Genomic DNA, 8,224 nt, shown 5'->3' with positions numbered 1-8,224 from the left:
GGTGTAAAATAAATGGAGTGTCAGTAGAGGGGCCTTCAACACTTTCAACTACAAGTTAGACGATGACTCTCCAACGTCGGTGTTGTCCTTTAATGATTTGGGCGAAGTTTTTGATAGTAAACTACTAAACATTTAATCTGCGTGCAAGCCTAAGCCGTCTTTTGGCAGATTAAGAGATGGTCGGAAGATTTCGATGATCCTCTTGTAACAAAGGCTCTCTATACATAGTTATTGAGAGCGTTAGTTTAACATGTATTTGTTATTTGCTCATCCAATTACCATAATTACGTCGATATGATTAAATTTTTCAGTTTGACTTACTTAGCTTAGGATGGTACAGTGAGATGTCTGTAGCTTCATACGGGTATCGGTTACTTCCTGTCAATTTACCTAGTCTTCAACGTAGAAGATTGGTCCTACGAATAGACATTTTAACAAAACTTATTCAAGGAGACTTGCTTAGCAAATATGGATTTCCCATTCCGTCAAGAATCTCCAGGATTTTCAAAGCTTCCTCTTAGAGTGTCTCAATGAAGGCTTAATTATGAGCTCTTGTTTTCTTTCCGCATGTTAAGCAAACAATTTCATGTTATTTATTATTTACTTTCAATAGATGATTCCAGAGATCATGTGAAATCGTTGTTCCTTAACTTAGATGATTAAAATTGTTCGCGTACTCAGTTGAATTCCTCATAAGGTGAATCTGATACAGTCGCAGTATCAACCATTGCGTTACAGTTTTTCGATATTTTTTGTTGCGCTTTCAAACGTTCATTGTAGTGTTCACGATCCTCATTATGGAAACGCTGTTAATGAACTATGTATTACGTACTGCAAGTGACTTATACTTTTTACTATCTATTTTATCGATGCTCGACAAACTTTATTATTAAGTCCTAATGGAAAGTTAATATTCAATACGTTTTATACCTTATATCACCTTATAGCACATGGCAAATTAGGTTAGTGCGGACGTATGCAACACTCAGAGTTCTCCCAGTTTTCTGAACACATTCTGTGTTTTATTCATCCTATCCATGTAACATCACTTTCATTTTTTCTACAAATGCTCACTTCACCCCATGACCCCCCCTTTGGACGTCGCGCGACCATTCGACAAAGAAGACGTACAAATTGAACAAGGGCTTTCCTGTTTTCTTTACTCAGAAGTTTAAACAGTGAATGTTTGATCGCGTCAAAGTATAAAAGGCTTAATATAAACTCTATGCGTTTCGTCGGAACATTTATAGAATCAGCGATTAGTTTAGGACTTTATCATGTCCCCTTCGAATTATTGCTGTTAGCACTGTGCTGTTCCTTGTTTTCAAATGAGATTTACTTTGTCTGCCGCTAGTGCCAACTTCCACGTTAGAAAAGTACTTGAATCCTGACCTTAACTCTAACTCCGGATACTTACACATAAGATTTATCATTAAGATTTATATATTCTACAAGAAATCGGTGGTTAGTTGCTTTAATTGATGGTACATACATACTATAGAACTAAGATCTGAATCATGTGACTACGATGCTTCTAAAATTTTTCTCGATTTCGGAAATGTACTTGCAGTAGATAAATAATTATCTTTATACTCCTTCCCAGAAGGAAGCTTCAGAGACCCCACAAAGTGTAAATATTCTTGATCAGCATCAAATTATAAATCGATTTAACCACGGCTGTCTGTTTGTCCATCTGTCCATCAGTGTAACGTCAGTTGTAAATATTCTTCTGATTGCGAAAACGAAGCCATAAATTGGGCAGAAACTTTGGAAGTTATTGCACGCAGAATAGAATTGAAAATGACAATTATTTGCTTATTATTCTTGAAGTATAACACATGCAGCGCCATCCACTTCCACTTTTCCACCTTTTTTCTGAGAATACAAAAAATCAACTACGCCCACCCATTATTACAAAGTACAAAAATTTAGTCCTTTCCTTTTTGTTCAGCATCATATTGGCGGGTATAAAAGATTCGGTAGCGACCGATTATAGTTTTTTTACTTATCTTTTGTAGCTGATGTGCTGGCATTAGTTGATATGCTGTCCATGAAGAATGTTTATAAGGGTCTTCTCTATCAGCGCTCATTTACATTTGCGTTTATTACAACGCATGGAATGTTGAACTTTCTTGTGTGGAATTTCAATATTACCTGTGCGCTTGAATACGAAAACAGAATCTACAAATTTTACATATTAATAGCTTTCCTTTTAATGGAGCGTATGTGTAACTGTAAAGAAAAATTTTAAAAAAATTTTACGTATGTGCGAAAACTGTTTTTTATGATTTTAAGATTATTATGCTTGCTCTCCTTCCTTCTTATTGTGTCGTTTCAAGGATGGCATCGACCAAGGGACAGCGAAATGCCTTTCGTGGGTCCGTAAAGTATTCACTAATACCCAGTTCAAAGAAATCGGACGGAAAATCCCAAGAAGAGAGCTCCTCAAAATCGTTTTATAACTTCCCCTCAAAGGTGGTCGCGGCTTTTTACCGCAAGCCAGAAAATAGCCCAGTCTCTCGATTTTGCCACGTTTTCGATAGTTAGTTCTTACTTTAATATATTGATCTAAATTCTAATGTTCGCGCTTAGAATCGCATTATATGCCAGTCAAACATTTCACATCGACTTCCTTCCAAGCAATCCAGTGATAAGCAACACTGATGGTTGACCGCATAGTATAAGATTTTATAGTAGACTGTAATAGATGACATATTTGCGGTGAGCAAGTAAAAGTTACTTAACTGAAATGTCACCGAACAACGAGGACAATACTGAGCAGTATTATCGTGCCTTGACGAAAGTTAGTTCTCTTTAGTTAAAAAGACCGTCAGATCTTCATCTAATCACAGCTTCGCGATTTCTTGTGGAGATAGTAGTCAGTCCACTTTTGCCAAAGTGGCGGTTTCTAGATCTGGTGAACAGATAGGGTAGCAATTTTCGTAATGCAGTCACCTTCACCTTAGGTATGGAATTATTTTTGATATTAATCAGCTATGGCGGAAAAGCAATCGATTTGATAAAGAATCTAATATCGATGTCAATGATTTCCAATGATCATGAGATCAAAAATTTCATCGGTTAAACAGAAGCTTTATATATATATATATATGTATTTGCAAACCAAGAAATATGTGCTTCTTCCATGGCGCAATTAGTTGAATTGGTTGGAAGCTGCTGCTTTAGAAATGGAATAAATTAGTCACAGAGAAGTGAATATGCATGAAGTCTACTTTTTGCTCCCTAAAATCAGACCAAACTTATATTAATTGTCTAAGCAAAATGTGGAAAAAGAAATTAAAAAAGAAATGCATTTAACATAATCATCCATTGTTTTAATATTCGAGATGAGTACTGAATAGATTAAGCTTATGTTGTGCCACCTTTCTGACGTATCGCTTAAGGTAAGATTATTTGCATGGAATGATGACATCCGTAAACACGGCTGCTTTGCAAAAAGACACTACTTTTTCTTTGCTAAAGGAATAAAGCAATTTTCGACATAAGTGCTATCAGTTAATGCGAATTCGGAATTCTTTCATTTGCTTGATTTCTGTTTTTTAAACTCAGTTTAATATTATTTTCATATTAATTGCTTTCAATTATTGAAAGCACTCAACGAGTGCGTAAGACCAGTTGAAAAAATATTTCTTTATTTAAAAAAATTACACTCGTTCCGTTGCATGTTACGGAGAATATTTCTCGTTTGACGGAAAGCATAATATATAGAAAAAGTTGTTTAATTTTGTGCTTCATAACCAGAAAGAATTGCGCGAAATGAGAAACTTAATAATAAAAAAAAAATATATATATATATATATATATATATAAGGTAAACGTAATCTATGGAAATTCATTGTAGAAAAAAAAGGATAGCAGTGGATGCGAATAATAATAATAATAATAATAATAACAACGTTTTATGTTTGTAACTAAAACGAGGCAAAAACATTTCACTTTGAAGTTTTCCAAACTCATACGGAAAATGCTTTAGTAGTAGTTTTGCATCTTTCTCTTCTGCTTTCAACTTTCGTGGCATAGGTTATTTGCATGACTTAACCTCTCTAATTCACCTTCAAAAGTCGACTTAGTTAAGCTAAATAATAAAGTTTAAATGCAATTATACATATATATGTAGATATAAATTAATGGTGTCATCTCATCGTCCTTTCGTTTTTTTACCTATCACTTTCTCAACACTGAGAATGTCCTGCCATTTTATCCAGAAATACGCTATAATATAATGTAATATGTATGTGATAAGTACAAGATTTTGACTTTCTTAAGATCATCCGTTCGTCGTTATGCGAGAATTGGCTCTTGGAACGCCCATGGCTTATGATATAAAAAAAATAAAAAATTATGCGTAACTCTTTTTAAAGAGTGATTCTGGCAAAGTTACTAAAAGGACTGAGAAAACTTTTATAATTAAAGCAAATAACGAAGAAAAACCAATTATTCATTTATGAAAATGCATGAGACGGGGGAGGAAGAGAAATAACGAATTAATTTTTGAAGCTTCAAAGTCACATGTCTGCACCAAACTTCAACTGAAGGGCGGTGTTGTGGGGACTATTAATTGTTACGGATGAAAAGATAACACATATGCGATAATTGTATTATTTAGTAATTGTTTCACATACAAAGTGAGAAATGGATGCTAACAAGACAAGTAAAAAAATTAAATTCGATCACGACTGATTCTTTTATACCCATCACCGTTTACCCCCTCAAAAAAAAACCGATAGAGGAAAAGAATAAAATTCTAATGGAATGGGCGCAGATGGAAATAAAAGTTTTTGTCGTAGAGGCATGTGAACGTTGTGGACGTGTCCTTTGAAAAGTTTAGCTCAATTCTAAATATCTTTGCAAATTCTTAGGCGCTATCTTCATTTTGCCACAAATACTACAATGCTGCGCGCAAACAGGCAGATGGACAGACGAACGGGCGGACATGTTTAGTTACATTCAAGGGTAGTAACCGGCCGAGAATTTGTATACTCTTTATGGGATTTTTTGAAGCTTTTTTTCCCCCTGTTATAAAGGTATTGAGAAAACAATTAAATTTTGATACATTACAATATTGCGAGGGCGTGGTCAATTTTTTTCCCATTTTTGTGCAGAAACGCTACAGCATTGCCCATAGAATATGCGTTCAAATTATTGTACATTTATTTGCTATTGTATTGTTACGAGTAATGAGCAAAAAACCAATTTTTCATTTCCTTTGTAAAACGGCGGTGTTCTTAGCTTACCTAGTGTAGTGGGTGCGTCCTTCGACCGATTTAGCCCATTTTTAATAGAACTTCCAATGTTTCTGAATGTTTTACGGTCAGGAGAATGTTTACAACAGACATTACATAGAAGGACAGACGGACATGCTGAAATCGAATCGAGGAGTTCAAGAAGTTATGACGTCTCTGATGTTTCCTTCTAAGCGTTACAGACATTTTGACACAATGAATATACCTCTCATCCTTTGGTGAGAAACAAATACTTATTTCTGTTGACTTGAAGAAGAGAAGACGCCGAAAGAGATGGCCGTAGCTAAGGAAAAGATATTTATATTGAAAAAAACATTGGTTTCTTTCTCACAATCACAGTTTAAATTTTCCAATGGGCAACAGACAAAACAAATTAGTCGTTGACAAGCATCGAAAACTTCGATGGTAAAATGGCGTAATCCGCCAATTGGCGCATAAGTAATAGACAACAGCTATTACTAACAGTCGATAAAATGCACATTTTGTGAATTTTGCTAAATTCAGATGACAATTGAGTGCAAAATTACCTTCTATTGACCAGCAATTGTAGTATTTGTTGCGCTTTAGCGGACATAAAATATTCACCCTAAGAGGCAAGTTTAAGTATTTTTTTTTTTAACTTTTTAATATAATTTATGGGTTATTTTAACGTAAATACTCTTTTGTAAATGCAAATGCACTATAATCATAAAAACATTTTATTGTGTATATGATTATGTTACATATATATATTATGTGTTGCAGCAAGTACGAGGACAACATTATAAGTACACATATGCTCTGTGTATTGACTTTTTATGCTAAATTATGAAAACAAACAACATTGTATGCGAAAGCACTTTCACCCCTCATTGAAATCATTTAACATACATTCAAACAAAAAAAAAAAAAAAAGATTTCGTTTATTTTTATTCAAGCCCTACACAATATTTTCTGCTTATTATGTGATGGAGAATTGTTTCACTTAATCGCAGCATGTTACCAACAACAGTTAAGATTAAGATTCATAACGAGTTTTGCGGTTCATTGAGTTGCATCTACAAGTGCGTTAAATTGCATTGATCTTAGAGGAAAGGCGTTATCAAATTTATTTACAGTCGCTTTTATTATAATCGTGTTGAGTGAAAATCATTTGAAATATTTTGAAAGTTTATAGGATTATATCTCTATATAAAATGCAAACAAAAATTTGTGTTGGATTATGATTGTTGCACTCAAGGAATTAGGTGCTTTTTTTTTCCAATTGTGGATTTATATATAAAAAAAACGAGTTCAGTTTCCATGAAAACTTTAAGGGGAAAAATTAATTTCCATTTTGTGTATCTGGCGTGTAAGGGAATAAAATAACCATTATCTCATAGTGTTAGGTAAATCCGATCAGAATTTTATCCATGATTTACGGATCGATAAAGCAAAAGAATTTGACAGAAAAAAGGCACTGGTGGGGCAGCACCATTGCACTTTAAGGTAAAAGAGTTTAATATGAGAATTAAGGTTGACAGGTATGAAGAGTTTGGACTTAAGCCAAAAAAAAAAATGTTGACAGCTAGGGAATCTGTTCGTACTGAAACAGAACAGATGTCTCTAGGTGCTTAACGTGGATACCTGCCGTGAAAGCTTAACCCCACGGTGTCCGATGGCACATGGAGTGGGAAAACGAACACTCAGCGCCCGGAGGAAAACCTCCAGTTCCAGTGAAGTTACGTATATGGGCGAATCTCCCCCCCTGCTGAGGGCGAGGCACTATCTAAAACCTCTGTCTTTCTTTAGGTCAGACACCGACGGTTGCTATGCAACTCCACCCCGGGCCCAGGCTCTTCCCGCGACTGAAACAGAACAATTGGATCTCAGTCAATTAAAGAGCAGTCTTGTTGACGTCATTCCCAGTCAAGTTTATCAAGCCTATCGGCTTTCGGAAGTCGTGCTGGCACAACAAAGAATTTAGAATCCGTTAAAAGTGATAAGGAATAAATCAACGAGACAGTAGTAACAAATCAGTACTGGGCCTGGCCGTTTATATCAAAAACCTTGTATTGTTATTGGCAGGAAGAAAAACTCTGAGTGCAGAAGACTATTTGTTACGTAATTATCTGCCAAATTCAACGAAACGTAATTGTCAGGCAAACTCAATTTGAGATATAACATGGGGGAGACCCAGCAGATTTCCAACGCAGCGTTCTTTGATCGACCGATTCGTATTGTCCAGTATACAATGTATTTGGCGAATCCTGTGTATACACCTATTCTTTTAAGGAATGTCCGGGTCATCATTGTGCGCCCTAGAGCAGAGATTTCGTCTTTACATAAACGTGCGAGTGCCCAGATCTGCAGAATCAGATCCCAGATGTTTAACGGCCAGGCAGGACACAGCGCACTGAGCTAAAGAAGATAACTCGATTAAAAAGAATATTTCAGGCGCACTTAAGATATGCTACGAGCTGGAGCAAATACAACAAATTTTTTAGGATCAGGTGCGAACAGCTCATGTACAACACAGTAGTAGGCCATAAGAAATATCAAATCTCTATGCTAGAAAGAACAATGAATCTGACTGACTTACTGATATACTCTCAAGTAGGTGACAATATTACAATTTTGAAGAATCGGATGCACTCTTTTTACTGGTCTTATTTACTTATCTACTAGTCCACTTCTAATTAGTCTATATTCAAGCAGTTAAGATGTGTACAGCGAATAGGAAGGCGCAACGGCATCGAAGTCTAGAGCTGTAGCTGTAGCATGGCTCGTGTAATACTGAAATTTACGCAATGCTAACGAAATTGAATAAATACAACGAATAATACGAAAAAAGGTACGAAGCCGAGACGCAAAGCGTTTAGGGACATCCAATGTTTGCAAATAGCAAGCCTTCGATCATTGCATGAAAAGTCTAACTTACTCAGAAAACCTGTGATCTGCAAAGGAAAACAATGCCAACTGTTTTAATAAATAACGGTAAC

Source organism: Glossina fuscipes, unplaced genomic scaffold, assembly GCF_014805625.2.
Source record: "Glossina fuscipes isolate IAEA_lab_2018 unplaced genomic scaffold, Yale_Gfus_2 27, whole genome shotgun sequence".
NCBI classification, from domain to species: domain Eukaryota; kingdom Metazoa; phylum Arthropoda; class Insecta; order Diptera; family Glossinidae; genus Glossina; species Glossina fuscipes.
The sequence above is the reverse complement of the archived record's forward strand: the minus strand, read 5'-3'. Positions refer to the sequence as shown.